This window comes from Triticum dicoccoides, chromosome 5A, assembly GCF_002162155.2.
Source record: "Triticum dicoccoides isolate Atlit2015 ecotype Zavitan chromosome 5A, WEW_v2.0, whole genome shotgun sequence".
NCBI classification, from domain to species: Eukaryota; Viridiplantae; Streptophyta; class Magnoliopsida; order Poales; family Poaceae; genus Triticum; species Triticum dicoccoides.
In genome coordinates, this window is record NC_041388.1 from 187,751,199 (window position 1) to 187,771,754 (window position 20,556).

Genomic DNA, 20,556 nt, shown 5'->3' on the forward strand with positions numbered 1-20,556 from the left:
TTCCATCGAGGATAAAAATATGGGGTTTTCATCATATTGCTTGAGTTTATTCCGCTACATCATGTCATCTTACTTAAGGCGTTACTCTGTTCTTTATGAACTTAATACTCTAGATGCATGCTGGATAGAGGTCGATGTTTGGAGTAATAGTGGTAGCTGCAGGAAGGAGTCGCTCTACTTGACACAGACATGCTGCCTATATGCATAATCATTGTCTTCGATATCGTCATAACTTTGCGCTTTTCTATCAATTGCTCGACAGTAATTTGTTCACCCACCATATTATTTTCCTTCAAGAGAGAAGCCTCTAGTGAAACCTATGGCCCCGGGTCTATTTTCCATCGTATTTGTTCCCAGTATACTATTTTGCAATCTTTTATTTTTAGATCTATAAACCAAAAAATATTTTATCTTTTATTTAGTTTTATCTATCTCTATCAGATCTCACCTTTGCAAGTTTCCGTGAAGGGATTGACAACCCCTTTATCGCGTTGGGTGCAAGTGTTTGATTGTTTGTGTAGGTGCATCTATTGTGGACTTGCATGTTTCTCCTACTGGATTGATACCTTGGTTTTTAACTGAGGGAAATACTTATCTCTATTGTGCTCCATCACCCTTTCCTCTTCAAGGGAAAAACCAATGCAAGCTCAAGAAGTAGCAGGAAGAATTTGTAGTGTTGTTGCCGGGGAGATCTACCTCAAGCGGATATGTCTCCAACGTATCTACTTTTCCAAACACTTTTGCCCTTGTTTTGGACTCTAACTTGCATGATTTGAATGGAACTAACCCGGACTGACGCTGTTTTTCAGCAGAATTACCATGGTGTTATTTATGTGCAGGAGCAAACGTTCTCGGAATGACTTGAAACTTCACAGAGCCACTTTTCAGAAAATAAGAAAAATACCTGCAAAAGATGAAGGCCAGGGGGTCCACCACCTCTCCATGAGGGTGGGGGCGCGCCCCCCTACCTCGTGGGCCCCCTGTTGCCTCTCTGACCCCAACTCCAACTCTATATATTGAGTTTCGTGGAGAGAAAATCAGAGAGAAGAAATCATCGCATTTCACGATACGGAGCCGCCGCCAAGCCCTAAAACCGCTCGGGAGGGCTGATCTGGAGTCCGTTCGGGGATCCGAAGATGGGAATCCGTCGCCATCGTCATCATCAACCATCCTCCGTCACCAATTTCATGATGCTCACTGCCGTGCGTGAGTAATTCCATTGTAGTCTTGCTGGACAGTGATGGGTTGGATGGGATCTATCATGTAATCGAGTTAGTTTTGTTAGGGTTTGATCCCTAGTGCTCACTATGTTCGGAGATTGATGTTGCTATGACTTTGCTATGCTTAATGCTTGTCACTAGGGCCCGAGTGCCATGATTTCATATCTGAACCTATTATGTTTTCATCAATATATGAGTGTTCTTGATCCTATCTTGCAAGTCTATTGTCACCTATTATGTGTTATGATCCGTTAACCCCGAAGCGACAATCATCGGGATACTTACCGGTGATGACTGTAGTTTGAGGATTTCATGTATTCACTATGTGTTAATGCTTTGTTCTGATACTCTATTAAAAGGAGGCCTTAATATCCCTTAGTTTCCGTTAGGACCCCGCTGCCACGGGAGGGTACGACAAAAGATGTCATGGAAGTTCTTTTCCATAAGCACGTATGACTATGTTCGGAATACATGCCTACATTATATCAATGAACTGGAGCTAATTCTGTGTCACCCTAGGTTATGGCAGTTACATGATGAACTACATCTGGCATAATTCTCCACCACTGATCCATTCCCTACGAGCTTTATGTATATTGTTCTTCGCTTATTTACTTTTCCGTTGCTATTGCTATCATCCCTACAAAATACCAAAAACATTACTTTTACTTCTGTTACCTTTTGCTACCGTTACCACTACTATCATATTACTTTGCTACTAAATACTTTGCTGCAGATATTAAGTTTCCAGGTGTGGTTGAATTGACAACTCAGCTCCTAATACTTGAGAATTTTCTTTGGCTCCCCTTGTGTCGAATCAACAAATTTGGGTTGAATACTCTACCCTCAAAAATTGTTGCGATCCCCTATACTTGTGGGTTATCAAGACTATTTTCTGGCGGCGTTGCCGGGGAGCTTAGCTCTATTCTTTGAGTCACTTGGGATATATATCTGCTTATCATTATGAAGAACTTGAGAGATCCAAAAGCCAAGATCTATCCCTCAACTACGAGGGGAGGTAAGGAACTGCCATCTAGCTCTACACTTGATTCACCTTCTGTTATGAGTAAGTTTGCGACACCTACACCTGCTTCTGTTATTCGTTCTGATATGTCGCATGTTATTGATGATGCCACTTCTGCTATGCATGGTATTTATGATGAAACTACCTCTATGCCTGATACTACTGTGCCACTTAGTGATTTTCTAGATGAACAAATTGCTAGGGCTAGAGAAATTGAAAACATTGAATCTAATGATACTGATGAAAGTGATGATGAAGCATCACTTCTTATTCCTAAGGGTTATGTTTTTGATCAAGAAGCTTCTTTCGCTATTTTAGCTTGCAAAAATAGAAATGAACTCAAAAGGTTATTAGCTAAATGGAGTAAGCAATCTCTAAATGCTAGAATGAAACCTGACCCTGCTTTTGCTACTTCACCTATCTTTGTTACTAATAAGGATTATGAATTCTTTGTTGATCCTAATATAATTACTTTGGTTGAATCTGATCCTTTTCATGGTTATGAATCTGAAACTGTTGTGGCACATCTTACTAAATTGAATGATATAGCTACCCTGTTTACTAAAGATGAGACAACTCGTTACTTTTATATCCTTAAAATATTTCCGTTCTCATAAAAGGGTGATGCTAAGATATGGTTTAATTCTCTTGATCCTGGTTGTGTGCGTAGTCCCCAGGATATGATTTATTACTTCTCTTCTAAATATTTCCCTGCTCATAAGAAACAAGCTGCTTTAAGGGATATATATAATTTTGTGCAAATTGAAGAAGAGAGTCTCCCACAAGCTTGGAGGAGGCTTCTACAATTACTTAATGCTTTGCCTGATCATCCTCTTAAGAAAAATAAAATACTTGATATCTTTTATAATGGACTAACCGATGCCTCCAGAGATTACCTGGATAGTTGTGGTGGTTCTGTTTTCAGGGAAAGAACACCGGATGAAGCTGAAATTCTATTGAATAATATGTTGACAAATGAAAATAATTGGACACCTCCGGAGTCTATTCCTGAGCCTATTCCTAAACCAACTCTGAAGAAGAGGGGTATTCTATTTCTCAGTCCTGAAGATATGCAAGAGGCAAAGAAATCTATGAAAGAAAAAGGTATTAAAGCTAAAGATGTTAAGAATTTACCTCCTATTGAAGAAATACATGGTCTTAATTTACCGCCTGTTGAAGAAACATATAATCCAAATCCTTCTCCTATTGAAGAAACTCATGGTCTTGATAACCCGACACAGGTAGTAAAGGTAAATTCTCTCTATAGATATGATAAAGCTGAAATCCCATTTACTAAATTTGCTAGCCCATGCTTAGATGAGTTTGATAAATTTATGGCTAAGCAAGAAGACTTTAATTCTTATTTTGGTAGACAACTGAAACACAATTCAAATATGCTTGAACACTTGGGTGATTATATGGCTAATGTTAAAGGTGAACTTAAACTTATTAGTAAACATGCTTCTATGGTTACCACTCAAGTAGAACAAGTACTTAAAGCTCAAAATGATTTGCTCAATGAATTGAATAGTAAAGATAATGATAATGCTGTTAGAGTGGCTACTAGAACTGGTAGAATGACTCAGGAACCTTTGTATCTTAAAGGCCACCCTAAGAGAATTGAGCAAGATTCTCAGAGAAATAATATAGATGCACCTAGTTCGTCAAAAAAGAAGAAAAAGAAAAATGATAGGACTTTGCATGCTTCTAGTGATCCTATTGTTGAAACACCTGAGAATCCAAATGATATTTCTATTTCTGATGCTGAAACACAATCTGGTAATGAACCTGAAACTAGTGGTAATGTTAATGATATAGAAATTGAACCTGTTGTTGATCTTGATAACCCACAATCAAAGAATCAACGTTATCATAAGAAAGACTTTGTTGCTAGGAAACATGGTAAAGAAAGAGAGCCTTGGGTTAAGAAACCCATGCCTTTTCCTCCCAAACCATCCAAGAAAAAGGATGATGTGGATTTTGAGCGCTTTGCTGAAATGATTAGACCTATCTTTTTGCGTATGCGATTAACTAATATGCTCAAAACCAATCCATATGCTAAGTGCATGAAAGATATAATTACAAATAAAAGAAAGATACTGGAAGCTGAAATTTACACCATGCTTGCTAATTATACCTTTAAGGGTGGAATACCAAAGAAACTTGGAGATCCCGGTGTACCAACTATACCATGCTCCATTAAAAGAAATTTTGTTAAAACTGCTTTATGTGATCTTGGAGCCGGTGTTTGTGTTATGCCTCTCTCTTTATATCGTAGACTTGATTTGAATAAGTTGACACCTACTGAAATATCTTTGCAAATAGCTGATAAACCAACTGCTATACCTGTCGGTATTTGTGAGGATGTGCCTGTACGTTACTATTTTAACGGACTTTGTTATTCTTGATATTCCCGAGGACGATAGTATGTCTATTATTCTTGGAAGACCCTTTTTGAATACCGCAGGAGCTGTTATTGATTGAACTAAAGGCAATGTCACTTTTCATGTTAATGGCAATGAGCATACGGTACACTTCCCGAGGAAACAACCTCAAGTTCATAGTATCAACTCTATTGGAAAAATTCCATCGATTATATTTGGAGGTTTTGAATTTCATCTTCCTACTGTCAAGAAGAAATATGATATTCTTATTATTGGGTATGTGCATATCCCCATTGAGGTAACATAGTGTTATTCGAAATTTCTCCGGTTCCATGTTATTCGGAATGAGTTCGTTAACAAGATTTGATCAACCTTGTTAGAGGATTCCTTTTGATGATCATGAGATGGATGAAACTAGAAGGCACAACCTTCTATACCCCACTTTTACTTTCTGTTATTTATATTAAATAAAATCAAAACAAATATTTTTTTTGCCTGTTATCTGATTATCCATGTAATATAAAAATACCTCGAAAATAAAAGTTCTCCAAATGCCCTGAAATTTAAATATGATTTTTTTCCAGCATATTTGAGAATATTTGGCACAAAGAACACAGTAGGGGGGCCAACCACCTGCCCACGAGGGTGGAGGGTGCACCCTACCCCCCTGGGCGCGCCCCCTGCCTCGTGGGCCCATGGTGGCCCTCCTCCACTTATTCCTGCACCCACACACTTCATCTTCCTCCCACAAACACGAATATCCAACTCAAGCACGAGTTCTAGCTCACTTTGCTGCCATTTTCGATCTCCTTGCTCAAAGCACCTCTCACAAAACTGCTTGGGGAGATTGTTCCTTGGTATGTGACTCCTCCATTGGTCCAATTTGTTTTTGTTCTAGTGCTTTATTCATTGCAAATTTTTGCTGCTCAGGTGACCCTGTTTTTGAGCTTGCATGTCAAATTTATATGGTCAAAAGCAGTTTCGATGCATGATATAGGCCCTAGGCACTTGTATGAGTAGTTGCTATCAATATTATTTAGTTTGGTTTTCTTTTATTTTGAAGTTACTAAAAATTTCAGAATGTTTCAGAAAATGATGAGGAGACTATTGAGGGGCTCATCGAGCCAAAGCTCGAAGGAAAAGGCACCGAAGCCTAAGTATAATTTGCCGCGCACCGCAGAGATTCGGGCGTGTGAATAGCCTTCCGAGGATTTCTTGAGAGCAGCCGGTATTTATGAAGATTTTCATGAGTTGGCTAAGAATGCAGGCCTCACCGCTTTCCTCCACGACCAATGCGATCAGTATCTCTTACTCACAAATACCTTTGTGCAAAACTTTCATTTCCATTCTAGGAACTCACCACCTACGGTGGAGTTTCATTTATATGATGAGCATAAGGAGATGTCACTTTATGATTTTTGTCAGATTTGTTTAGTCCCTTTTGAGGGCAAGGCAGAAGAACCACATCATGATGATGTGGAGGGGTTTATTGATACTATCACTGTAGGGGAAACTAGGAAGGTTGCCGATGCATGGATAACTAGCATACATTTTCCTGTTTTATGTTACTTTGCATTATTTGCTAGTCGTTGCTTAATTGGACGCAGAAACTGTGGAAACCTTAGTATCCCTGATATAATTATTCTGCTCCATGGTTTATATAGTGATAATACTTTTAGTATGGGCGGTATTATTGCCAAACGGTTAAGTCTGAACCTTACCGAGGGCCCCATCTTTGGAGGCATCTATCCTTCACACCTAGCTGCACATTTTAACATACCTATTAGGCATTTTGCGAAGGAAGAAAAGGTGTTGCCTCGTGTTTATCTAGATTATAAAAATATGGTGGCACATGATTTTATTGTTAAGAATAGGGAAGGAGAGCTTAAATATCAATTGTTCTTTAATAAAGATCATCCTAAGACTATTACCCTGCCTGCTCCTTCTTTGTTTGATTTATCTTCAGGCACGTACCTTGTTCCATTGAAGGCTATTCACGCCTACCAGAACCTGCCTTAGCCGAGGAGCCAGAGCCAGAACCACAAGTTGATCCTTCACGACAGTCTAATTACTAGTGGGATCCGGAGATGATTGTCAGCTAGTGGCAATCGGAGCCTTCCTCTTCTTCTTCTCAGTACGACCCCAACTACTATTATGGATATCCGCCAGGCCAGCCGTGGCCATAGACCAACTTAGGCCAAAAGCCTAAGCTTGGGGGAGTACGTATTTCCCACCGACATTACATTTATGTTCACACACTCATTGCTAGATGTCGGTGCTCATACTTTTGCATTGTATCATCCATGCTAGTTTATTTTCCTTTTTATGCTTTTCTTCTTGTGTGTCTAATAAACCTTAAGAAAAACCAAAAAAATAGTTCTAGCTTTTAATCAGTTTAATTTCCATGCTTGTAGTAGTAATTAAAAAGAAAACCCAAAAATATTTCCTGTTCTTCTTTTGCTTGTTGGGAGCTTTCCCGTGTAAATAGTTTTATTTCTTTTCTTTCCTTTGGGGGTCGATAGGAGAAGACCATAATTAAATTGTTGAAGTGGCTCTTATATGCATCATTGTTTATCTGACAAAAGAGCCCATATTGCCTTGTCTTCTCCAGTTTATTGAATGCTTGCAGATTCCAGCTTAGTCCAATGCACGTGCACTTTTATTATTATTCACATCATTCGATCATGCAAGTGAAAGGCAATTATGATGATATATGATGGACTGGCTGAGATGAGAAAAGCTGGTATGAACTCGGCCTCTTTTGTTTTTGTAAATATGATTAGTTCATCGTTCCTGATTCGGCCTATTATGAATAAACATGTTTGCAATGACAACTAGAGATCATAGTTTCTTGTGCCATGCTTGATTAGCTATGAGTTATAATGGTTACCTTGTGTGCCAACATGCTATTGAGATAGTTATGATGCGGTATGATAGGGTGGTATCCTCCTCTGAATGATTTACGTGACTTGACTTGGCACATGTTCATGCATGTATTTGAAACAAAATCAACATAGCCTTCACGATATTTATGTTCATGGTGGATTATATCCTACTCATGCTTGTATTCGGTGTTGATTAATTTTAATGCATGTTCATGACTGTTTTCGCTCTCTAGCTGGTCTCTCCCCAGTCTTTTGCTAGCCTTCATCTGTACTAAGCGGGAATACTGCTTGTGCATCCAAACTCCTTAAACCCCAAAGTTATTCCACATGAGTCCACTATACCTACCTATATACGGTATCTACCTGTCGTTCCAAGTAAATTTGTATGTGCCAAACTCTAAACCTTCAAATAAATATCCTGTTTTGTATGTTCGCATAGCTCATGTATCAACTAGGGTTGTCTGTATCTTCCATGTTAGGCTGGTTATTCTCAAGAGGAGTGGACTCCGCTCCTCACTCACGAGATAAATGTCTGGTCACCGGGATGCCCAGTCCCATGCTTTATGCAAACTAAATCAAAATAATTGCAAACAAAAATCCCCCTGGGACTCCTGTTAGTTGGAGGCACTCGTTGTTTTGAGCAAGCCATGGATTGATGCTTGTTGGTGGAAGGGGGTTTAAACTTTACCATTCTGTTTGGGAACCGCCTATAATATGTGTAGCATGGAAGATATCGCCATCTCTTGGTTGTTATGTTGACAATGAAAGTATAGCGCTCAAAATATTATTCACCTCTATTTCAAAACCGAGCTCTGGCACCTCTACAAATCCATGTTTCCCTGTGCGAAGGGCCTGTCTATTTACTTTTATGCTGAGTCATCATCCTCTTATTAAAAAGCACCAGTTGGAGAGCATCGCTGTCATTTGCATTCATTATTGTTAGTTTACATTGAGTATGACTTGACATCATCTCTTTTACCATGAATTACAATGTCTAGTCAGTCCTTGGTCTTTAAAGGTGCTCTGCATTTATGTTTTGCGGTCTCGGAAAGGGCTAGCGAGATACCATCTTGTTATATCATATAATGATTGTTTTGAGAAAGTGTTGTCATCCGAGATTTATTATTATGGCTCGCTAGTTGATTATGCTATTGATATGAGTAAACTTGAGACCTATGCGTTATTGTGAATGTGGTTAGTTATAATTTGTGCTGAAAACTTGAATGCTGGCTTTACATATTTAAAACAACAAGAGCAAACATAGTTTGTAAAAGTTTTTCTTTATCACTTTTAGTTTGTCAATTGAATTTCTTGAGGGGAAGAAAAGGTAAGCTTGGGGGAGTTGATACATCTCCAATGTATCTACTTTTCGAAACACTTTCGCCCTTGTTTTGGACTCTAACTTGCAGGATTTGAATGGAACTAACCCAGACTGGCGTTGTTTTCAGCAGAATTACGATGGTGTTATTTATGTGCAAGAGCAAACATTCTCGGAATGACTTGAAACTTCACGGAGCCACTTTTCAGAAAATAAGCAAAATACCTGCAAAAGATGAAGGCCAGGGAGCCCACCACCTCTCCACGAGGGTGGGGGGCGCGCTCCTGCCTCGTGGGCCTCCTATTGCCTCTCCGACTCCAACTCCAACTCTATATATTGAGTTTCGGGGAGAAAAAAATCAGAGAGAAGAAATCATCGCGTTTTACGATATGGAGCCACCGCCAAGCCCTAAAACCTCTCGGGAGGGCTGATTTGGAGTCCGTTCGGGGCTCCGGAAAGGGGAATCCGTCGCCATCGTCATCATCAACCATCCTCCAGCACCAATTTCATGATGCTCACGCCATGTGTGAGTAATTCCATCGTAGGATTTCTAGACTGTGATGGGTTGGCTGGGATCTATCATGTAACCGAGTTAGTTTTGTTAGGGTTTGATCCCTAGTGTCCACTATGTTCTGAGACTGATGTTGCTATGACTTTGCTATGCTTAATGCTTGTCACTAGGGCCTGAGTGCCATGACTTCAGATCTGAACCTATTATGTTTTCATCAATATATGAGTGTTCTTGATCCTATCTTGCAACTCTATAGTCACCTATTATGTGTTATGATCCGTTAACCCCGAAGTGACAGTAATCGGGATACTTACCGGTGATGACCATAGTTTGAGGAGTTCATGTATTCACTATGTGCTAATGCTTTGTTCCGGTACTCCATTAAAAGGAGGCCTTAATATCCCTTAGTGTCGGGGGTTTGGTGCGACATATGCCAATGGATGGCTTATCATGGTGGGGGCGAGTAGGACGTCGCCGGTGCCTGGTAACGGGATGAGGCGAAGACATGCACGCCGGCGAATCTTACCCAGCTTCAGGGCTCTCCGGGGAGATAATACCCCTACTGTTGCTCTGTGGGGTATCCGCATGATCACTATGGCCAAGTGTTTACACGGTCGCTCCTTGATCTGTTTCTTAGGGGTAGGAGAGGGTAAGGCTAGCTCTCTCCCTCTATCTGGTATGTTCTAGAGCTATTGGGTTCCAACCCCTTGCATGGGTGCCCTAGGGGGTTTATATAGGCCTACCCCCCAGGGGTACAATGGTAACTCGACTGGACGAGGGCCCAGCCGTCCGTGCCTCAGGCCTCCGACTTCTCCGCCGACTGCTGGGGCCCGCCGACTGGTCTAGTACGGAGCCAACAGGCCGCGTCCGCCGCGGGCGGGTCTTGCCGGCCGCTGATTACTGTAGCCGTGCTTCTGATGACGCGGGCTTGGTCATGGGGTCGTGGCAATAGTCCCGCCGCCTGGCGGGCGATCACTATTGCCACTCCCTATCACATCTTGATTAATGGTGCATGGGGCCCAGGGGAGGGCTCAGCCGACTCCCCGGGCTGACTCCTGATGGATCTGACTGGCGGTCCTCTCGCTGTCTCCTAGGGTCTCACTGACTAGTGGGACCTGCTGCCCCTGGGCCGTATAGACAAGCTGACGTGGGTGCAGGACTTGGTACTGTGGTGCTGATGTCAGGTCCGGCATGGCAACAGTGCCACGCCTCATGGAGATCTTCCCGGGTACGGCGTGCTGTGGCCATGCCTGCCCTTGGTAAGGGGCGGGGAGTGGGCTTCACTGTAGCCTCGCCCCAGCCCTGTCCCCTTCGATGAGGTCATGGGTTTGTTGGAGTCGCCGACCGACTCCCCAAAGCCAGCTTCTCTGGAAGTCGTCCCTGGGACTCGGCCGTGAGCGGGCAGTCGGCCGACCTGCTGTCGACTCCTCAGGAGGCGGCTCTTCGCCCTGGGGTCTTGAGGGGCGCAGCCTGCCCCGATGTCTTGAAAGGTTATGGGACCCAGGTTGGCCTAACTGTCGCCCATTACTCCGATAGTAGTCCCCGAAGCTGGTGAGGCGCCGCGGACGATCGACCGAGAAGCCTCAGCAGTTTCTCTTTCCGGGTGCTCAACACATGGTCTTTGATTGACTTCTGCCGGGCCGTCTAGAAGGAGTCGGACTTGCTCAACTCGGACTCATTCAATTCCGACCTGCTCAGTATTTAGAACATCATGGCGGGATTTTAAGTGGCGTGCTAGCTAAGCCTCCAGGCCACCGCCCGTTCTTGGCCTGTCACGCGAGGGCACGTCGCCAGGCCGTCCTGCCAGCCTACGCGTGCGATAGGACAGGCCCATAGGTGGGGCCCGCCACTATCGCGCCTCGGCGCCCGAGCGGATTCGCTGCGGCCCCGGTGGACGGTTGGGATTCCCGTGGAGTTACTGCGCGCAGTAACTTTACGTGGATCGTGGGGGTCGTGGGGTTGTGGGCGTAGTAAATCCCCACGTCCGCCCCCTCGGCTTCGCGGCCCATAGGGCTATAAGTAGGGGGAAGAGGGGGCACGCGCGCCCCTCCTTCCCACTACTCCTCGTTCTCTTCCTCCTTGCCGCTCCTTGCTCTCCTCCTTCCTCTTCTCTTCTTCGCTCCGCTGCTCGCCCAAGCTCCGGCGAACGCTGCGCCGACAGCTCGCGATGAGCTCTTCCTCCGCTGCCGCGCCTCCCCCAGTGCGCTCCGGCACCTGGGATGGTTCCGAAGTTCATGAAGACCACATTGAGTTCCTCTGCCGGACCCATCGGCTTCCCGGCGAGGATCGCGTGCAAGTGTGTCTTGCGCCGGAGGGGGAGATTTCCCCCGCACCGCAGCAGGGCGAGCGGGTCATCTTCCGCTCGCACTGCGTGCGCGGGCTAGGGCTGCCGGCGAGCAGTTTTTTCGGTCCTTCCTGGAGTTTTACGGCCTCCAGCCGCACCACCTCACCCCCAACACAGTGGTGCTGCTGTCCGCCTTCGTGGCCTTGTGCGAAGGCTTCCTTGGAGTCCTCCCCACCCTCGAGCTCTGGGGGGAGTTCTTCTCCAAGCTCGGCACCTAGGCTGCGGGCGTGCCGGTCCAATGCGGCGCCTTCATCTCCGTGCGAAGGTCAGGAGCCGACAACCCCTTACCCTCCATCTCGCTGATAAAGTCGGTGAAGATGTGGCAGAGATCCTACTTCTACATCGAGAACGTCGCCACGAGGGGTGACTTGGTCAACCTGCCGGCTTTCGAAGCCGGCCTGCCCGCTAGGAGACTACCCAACTGGTCATACCGGGACAGGTTGCTTACGCCTGCGGGAGCCGGCGCCATCACGCGACTCCGAGTGCTGACGCAGTCGGAGGGTCTGACTGGTTCGGACCTGCTGGCCACCTTTGTTTCGCGCCGAGTTCTCCCACTCCAAGGCCGCCCTCACATGATATGCCAGATGAGCGGGCACCGCCACCCGAGTCGGATGTGCACCAAGGACATGCCTCACGAAGGGGTGGCCCTCATGGTGAACTACCTCTCGGACAGCAGGCTCCCGGAGGACTGGCGATTCGGCAAGGAGCCGTACTCCCGCACCGACCCACCGCTCGTGGTGAGTCGCCTTTATTTCCTTTCTTTAGATTGTCTTCTTCTTGCCGAGTTTTGTTTTGATGAGTCGGCTTTGGTTAGAATCCCCTTCTTCACCCACCAGCTGGCACCTCGGGGCCGTCCCGTGAGTTCCTCGCCGACCGGGCGGAGAGCGACGTCGACGACCCCGATCTGGGGGCGGCGGCTCTGGAGGACGACGTCGAGGGAGGAGGAGGGACAGCAGGCGACTTCAGGCCTTCGGCTACCTTCGCCGACTGGCCTGAAGAGAACGCCGAGGGAGAAGTCGCCCCTCGCCATCGGCCAGGAGCCAGCCAGCCTGGCGCGGGCTCCTCTGCCGCGCCGGGCGCTCCAGGCGGCGGGAAGAAGCGCAGGGCCGTGCCGACCTTGTTCGGCAGTCGGCCAAAGAAGCCCAAGGGCTCGGCTGCGGCGACCCGGCGGGACGAGGCAGCCACGAAGGCCATCCGCTTCTGCAAGGAAGTGAAGAAGCCGCCGTTGGTCTTCGCGTAAGTATTCTGTCTTCAAAGTTTTATTCTTTCTTCGTGATTTGTCTGAGTCTCTGCTTGCCCCTTTTGCTTCAGGGCTCCCCTCTCTCTTGAGCGGGTCGCCGCCACCTCCGTCATGGGGTCAGCGGAGACGTCCGCCACCACTCGGCGGATTGACCCCGCTGCTGACCTCCGGGAGGTGACGAAGCGGAATGCGTAGGAGAGGCGCAACGGAGAAGAGGCCCTCCGCCTGGAGAAGGCGGAGGCCAACAGGGCGGAGGCCTCCGCTAAGAAAAAACTAGCGGAGGCCGAAGCCGCAACCGCGGCGAAGCAGCAGGCTGAGGAAGCCGCACGCCGCCAGTCGGCCTTGCTCGTCACCCCGTTGAACTCTGCGCCGCCGCCTCCGGAGTTCACGGGGCAGACTGGAAAAGCCGACGGGGAGAACCCCTCCGTGGAGAGGGAAGGCGGCGACCCCTCTGCGCCGGACATGAACGTTTCACCGCCGCCTCCACTGCCGTCCAAAGGTGCGCAAGGCAGGCAGCCAGCGGACCCTCCGGCGCCGCCGACCGAAGACGAGGCCATGACGAGGCTACTTCTCCAAGTCGGCTAGCCAACCCGCCGTCGTCTGGAGAAGGCGACTTCGGCACCCCGCCCCCTGGAAGCCGGCACTGCCAGCTCAGCGGCCCTAGACGCCGAAGCGACAAGCGCCGCACCTATTGGGTGGGTGCAAGGAGGCGGCACAGGGCCACTGAACCGGGCGCTCCTGGACGTCCAGGCGAAGCTCCGTGCTGAGGGCGACGCTTTCCAGAGTTGCACCAAGGCGTTCCTAGCGTCGCGGGCAGCCGTCCGGGTATGTTTTTTTTCTTTGGTCTTTGTTTTCTTGTTCCTCTCTCTGGGGGCGCGCCAGCGCACCCACTAGGTGTAGTCCCCGAGTTTCGGGCCGGCTGCTGAGCAGGCGGCCCAGAACTCCAGTTGATGAACTTCTAGGTACTAACTTTGTCTGGAATGCTTGTCGTAGGATTACCACAACCTATGCGTCACTGCCTTCAACTGTAACGTTGAAGAGCTGGGCAAGCAGACCATCGACTTGGCAGAGAGCCAGAGTAAGTCCTTTTTTCTTCTCTGCGGGGGCGCGCTAGCGCACCTACGGGCTGTAGTCCCCGAGATTCGGGCCGACTGCTGAGCAGTCGGGCCGGATCTCCCCGGTGACCTATTTATTGACGACTGTTATCTTTCTTCCTTTTCTTCAGGAGCCAATGCTGCTCTTCAATAGCAGCTGAGCGAAGCCAACTCCGCCCTGCACGCCAAAGGGGAGGAGTGCAGCAGGCTCGCCACAGAGCGCGATCTGCTGGCCACTCAGTTGGCAGAGCAGAAGGAGCTGCTTGTGAAGTCGCAGAGGGAGGCGGAGGAGACGGAAACCACCTTCTTGGCCATGTTTGCGAGCGAGCGCTCCTCCTGGTCTGACAAGGAGGCGATGCTGTCCTCTGGCTTCCACGAGATTGAAGACATCATTGATGGTGAGTCTCTTTATTTTCTTTCCTCGAGCTGCCGATTTAAATCGTGCCGACTCCTGGTTTTTGACTAGCTTCTTTGTTTCTTCGCGTCTTTGCAGACTTCTTCCCTAGGCAGTCGCAGACCGCCATCCAAGCCATCGAGGCCGACCGTGAGAGTTGGAGGGCGGAGGGCGCAGAGATCGCCGCCGATGCCCCCCGAACTCTTGACGAGCACATCCTGAGCATCGAGGCTCGCCTCCGGCCGGCTCACCGGATGTTGCGCTGGGTTCAGCGCGTCGGTGCCCAGGCGATTGCCGCCCTTTGGCCGGATATGCAGGCTCCGCGCACCCCCAGCCTGACGGCCAACTGGCTGGAGGTCGCGGTTGGTCGTCTTGAGGCCTGGAAGGGCTCTTCGGCCCGGGCTGGAGCGCGCTGGGCCTTAGAGTTCGTCAAGGTGTTGTATCTGGGGCTCGATCTAGACCGGTTGGCCATGCTTCAGTCGGAGGCCCAGCCGGAGCTGGCGGCTGCGGAAGATTCCCTCGCCAAACATGCTGCGGCGATCGCCGAGTACACCGACACCAGCATCTTCGTCCCTGAGCGGTCTGAAGACGGCGAGGAGGTACTGCCGGAGTGGTTTGGGATGAACCCAAACTACGGCGAAGACCCGGCGGAAGTGATTGTCTCCAGTGTCGAGGAGGAGGACGAAGCGGAGGATGGAGGCGAGGCGGAGGCACCAGAAGACGGAGCAGACGGCCAGCCTCAGCCCGACCGCGCCTCCAGCAACGAGCCGCGTGCGACCGAGTCGACTGCCGCCGGAGGTGATCAAGCCGAGACTAGCCAGCCGGCTGCCCCAATGCCTGACGCTAGCGCCTCCTCTGACCCTCCGAATCCGTCTGCTGCCTCCTAAGCTGCCACTGTATCTTTTATTTTATCTGCTTCAGTAGTCTTTGAAGAACTTGTTAATTCGCACAATTCCACCCACGGGGTGTATTTTGAACCTCTACTCAACAATTCGGACAAGGGCCTATGTTATGTAAATATACATATCTATCTTTTCTTGCTCATTGTTCTTTTGGCTTTTTTCCTTTGCCGCTTTCTCTTAGTTGCCTGCCTTGCCAATCGGACAGCCGCTCTGTGGACTGTTGCTGGATCAAGTGCTAGGCTACTTTGGGAAAGCAAGTACTTAGCCGATTTCAAGATTTTTTTTTGCATGTTGGATAGGAAGCGGCAATTCGACTATCCGACAGTTGGTTTGTGTGAAAGGCTGGAAGCCGTCTTGAGGTATGTTTTGTGCTTTGAGTCCTTAGCCATTTTTCATGCGAACACCCATTCTACCTTACCTCTGCCCACCGTACAGTCGCTCTGCGAGCTGCGACTTCTGAAAGAAGACGGTTTACGTGTTACACACTACTTGTCCGGCTGCAGGAAGCATTTCATAGTGCAAGGCGGCAAGGCCCCGGGCCGACTTGTCGAGCCCGGCGCCAAGAGGCATGACAAAGAGTAACATACTTGTAGGCATAATTTTTATCATATAGATAAAAGAGGGCAGTCCCCGAGCCCGCCTCGGGGGGCCTGAAGTCTTGGTACTTTGATACAAAAGGTAGCGTGGTACATACTGCATCAACTGTAAAATCATCGGAGGAGATTTGCATTCCATGGCCGCTCTGTCTCCTTGCCGGAGTCGTCCCTCTTGCGTGCTCGGGGCTTCTGAGCGTCGATCAGGTAGTAGGAATCGTTGCTCGGTACTTTGCTGACGATGAAAGGGCCTTCCCAAGGCGCCGACAGCTTGTGCTGGCCGGCTGTTTGCTGGATCAGCCGGAGCACAAGGTCGCCTTCTTGGAAAGATCTTGGCCTGAACTTACTGTTGTGGTACCGGCGCAGGCTCTGCTGGTAGATGCTGGACCGGCTGAGTGCCAACAGCCGGCCCTCTTCCAGCAGATCGACGTCGTCTTGTCGTGCTTCTTCTGCTTCGTCCTCCGTGTACATGGTGACTCGTGGGGAGTCGAACTCTATGTCTGTTGGGATGACGGCTTCGGCACCATAGACGAGGAAGAAGGGCGTGAAGCCGGTTGACTTGTTTGTAGTCGTGCGCAGACTCCAGAGGATGGCTGGCAGCTCGTCGAGCCAACAGCCAGCCGAGCGCTCCAGAGGCTTGATCAACCGAGGCTTGATGCCGGACAGGATGAGGCCGTTTGACTGCGGGTGGGAGACGGACGCTAGGTCCACTCGGATGACCTGTGTTGCACAAAAACGGGCCAAGGCGCCCTTGCCAAAATCTGTGCTATTGTCAGTGATGATGCTTTGTGGTATGCCATACCGAATTGTGATATCGGTGATGAAAGTCACGGCAATCGGACCATTCAGTTTCTTAATTGGCTTTGCTTCTATCCACTTGGTGAACTTGTCCACTACGACAAGTAGGTGAGTTAAACCACCTCGTGCTGTTTTGAATGGTCCCACCATGTCTAGATCCCAAACTGCGAAAGGCCAGGCAATGGGGATGGTCTTGAGCGCAGAAGCTGGCTGGTGTGGCTTGGAGCTGAACTTTTGGCATCCTTTGCATTTTCGGACCAACTCCTTGGCCTCTTCCAAGGCAGTCAGCCAGAAGAAACCGTGCCGAAAGGCTTTCGCGACGAGTGCTCTTGAAGCCGCATGGTGGCCGCACTCGCCTTGATGGATGTCTGCGAGAATCGCTTGGCCTTGCTCTGGCTCTACGCAGCACTGGTAGACACCAGTGACGCTGCGCCTGTCCAGCTCTCTGTTGACTATGGTATAGGCTGCTGCCCGGCGTTGTACTTGCCGAGCTGAGGTCTCATCAGTTGGTAGCTCTTTGTTTACCAGGAATTTGAGGATGGGCTGGGCCCACGAGGGTGCTGCTATTTCTTTGACTACCAGAACTGCGACTTGGATGAGGGCGGCTGGGCTGGGAGGCGGCGGGTTGGAGTTAACAGCCGCTTGCTGGGTTGATGAAGTCCCCAGGCCGACTGGCGCGGTCCTTGGGCCGAGTTCTGGAATCTTCGAGTCCACCACCGCAGTCCCCGGGCCGGGTTCCGCGGTCCCTGGGCTAGGCTCTACTATGGCGGCTCCGGAGTCATCTGCCGAGATCCTCGTGCCGCCTACCGAGGCTCTGGAGTCGGATCCGACGTCTTCGGGAGGAGCCGGCACGAAGATGGAGTCTGATTCTGGCGAGGGCTTGACGGACGGCTTGAGAAGGCGTTGAAGGGCGACACCAGATGGTATTGCTTGGCGGGTAGAGCCGATTCGTGCCAATGCATCTGCTTGGTCGTTGTCATTCCTTGGTACATGAAGGAACTCGCATCCTTCGAAATACCCGCTGAGTTGTTGCACGAGGAAACGGTAGCTCGCCATGTTTGCATCTTTCGCATCCCAGTCACCGGATGATTGCTGGACCACTAAGTCCGAGTCACCATAACACAAGATCCAGCGGATGCCAAGCTCTTTGGCAAGCCGGAGCCCGTGAATGAGCGCCTTGTACTCGGCGACGTTATTGGAGGCGGAAAATTTGCAGCGCATACTTGATCTTGTCGCCTTTGGGAGAGGTGAGGACGACGCCGGCTCCCAAGCCAGTGCGCATCTTGGAGCCGTCGAAATGCATCCGCCAATGGGTGGAATCAGGTGCTGGAGGTAGGTACTGGGTCTTGGCCCAGTCGACGAGGAAGTTGCCCAGTGCTTGTGATTTGATAGTGGTGCGGGGCTGGTAGTAGATGGTGTAAGGAGCCAGCTCTATGGCCCACTTGGCCACTCGACCAGAAGCATCTCGGCTACCGATGATCTCGGCAAGTGGGGCCGTGCAGACCACCGTGATTCAATGCTCTTGAAAGTAAGGCTTCAATTTCTTGGCAGCAAAGTGTACGCCATAGCACATCTTCTGGTAGTGGGGGTAGTTCTGCTTGCAGGTCGATAGTACCTCGCTCAGGTAATATACTGGTCTCTGGACAGGCAACGCCTTGCCTTCCTCCTTGTGCTCCACTACAATGACTGTGCTGACTACACGGCTGGTGGTGGCGATATACATGAGCATAGGTTCCTTGGGAGTCGGAGCCGCCAGGACAGGCGGAGTAGTCAACATCTTCTTCAACCGGTGAAAAGCTTCGTCCGCCTTATGGTTCCACTCGAAAAAAGTGGTCTTCTTCATGAGTTGGTATAAGGGGAGAGCTTTCTCGCCCAGCTGACTGATGAATCGGCTGATGGACGCTAAGCAGCCAGTGAACTTCTGCACATCCAGCAGTCGGCTGGGTACCTCCATTCTCTCGATGGCCTTGATTTTCACTGGGTTGCATTCTATGCCGCGTTCAGAGACCAGGAAACCTAGCAGCTGGCCGGATGGTACTTCGAAGATGCACTTCTCGGGGTTGAGCTTGATCTGGAACCGGCGCAGGTTCTCAAAGGTTTCCTTGAGATCTTCCAGCAGTGTTCCACGCTTTTCCGTTTTCACCACTATGTCGTCCACGTAGACTTGGGCGTTCCTACCGAGCTGCTTGAGGAGACACTTCTGCATGCAACGCTGAAAGGTGGCGCCGGCATTCCTCAAGCCGAACGTCATGGTGAGGTAGCAGAATGCTCCAAATGGCATGATGAAGGCGTTCTTCAATCTTTCAGTCGGGTTGAGCTTGATCTGGTGATACCCTGAGTATGCATCCAAGAAACTCAACAACTCGCATCCGGCTGTGGAGTCTATCACCTGGTCGATTCTTGGTAGAGCAAATGGGTCCTTGGGGCAGGCCTTGTTGAGGCTCGTGTAGTCAATACACATTCGCCATTGCTTGTTCTTGTTTAGTACCAGGACCGGATTTGCCAGCCACTCCGGGAAGAAAACTTCCGTAATGAAGCCAGCTGCTAGGAGTCGGGCTATCTCTTCTCTGACAACTCTTCTCTTTTCTTCTGATAAGCGGCGCAGGGGCTGCCTGACCGGCTTTGCATCAGAACGGACATGTAACTTGTGCTCGGTGAAATCCGTCGGTACACCTGGCATGTCTTTGAGGGACCATGCGAAGATGTCCCGATTCTCACGGAGGAAATCGACGAGCTCGCCTTCCTATTTGTTGTTGAGGTTTGCACCTATGACGGCGTACCTCTCTGGGTGCTCCGGATCCAAGGGTATCTTCTTTGTCTCTTTGGCCGGCTTGAACGAACCCTCAGCCTCCGACTCTTTTGGGCTAGGCGATACCTAAGGCTGCTTGCCGGCCATCGCCACAACTCGCTCAAGGAGCCGCTTCTCAGTCGCGATTACCAGGGACTCAGCCAGCCGACTGCTCTCAGTTGCGCAAGCAGGCGAATTCTGGTAGTCGCCTGCCACAGTCAGAATTCCCCTAGAACTGGGCATCTTCATCTTGAGGTAAGCATAGTGGGGGACCGCCATGAACTTGGCCAAGGCGGGTCGGCCAAGTAGCGCATGGTAATGGCTCTCAAGGTCCACCACCTCGAACCAAACAGACTCTCTTCGAAAGTGATCTTTGTCCCCAAAGAGGACGTCCATCAGGATCTTGCCGCTCGGCGAGCAGGAAAGCCCACGTACAATGCCGTGGAACACTGTCCGGCTGCTCTGAAGCTATCTTTGCTTGATTCCTAACTTCTCCATGGTATCCTTGTACAGGATATTGATGCTGCTACCCCTGTCTATTAGAACCCGCGAGAAATGCGTGACCCGTTTTTCCGTAGCAAAGGTGGCGTCCAGGACCAAGGCGTAGGAGCCCAGACTCGGCATCACTTCTGGGTGGTCAGCCCTGCTCCATCTGATGGGCTTCTCAGACCAGTGCATGAACTCTGGCGTCTCTGAGGCTACTGCGTTCACCTCTTGTCGCTACAGCCGCTTGCTGTATCGATCATCAGCCATACTGGTGAACACCACGTAGGCTCCGTGTTCTTCAGGGTATTCGTCTTGTACTGCGCCGACTGGCCTGGCTGCCGGCTGCTAGGGCGGAGACGGAGGCGGCTGCCCAGCAGGCGGGGGTGGCAGGAGGCCGTCTCCCTTGGCGATCCTGGTGAGCCAGTGGCACTTCCGGGTGGTGTGATTCGACGGCTTTGTGCCGCTGTGGAACTTGCAAGGTCCATCCAAGGTCTGCTCATAGGAGAAGGCCGGCAACCAGTTAGGCTTGCCGCATTTCTGTCGCTTGGGCGGAGGCTGCTCTTCTGGCTGCTGGG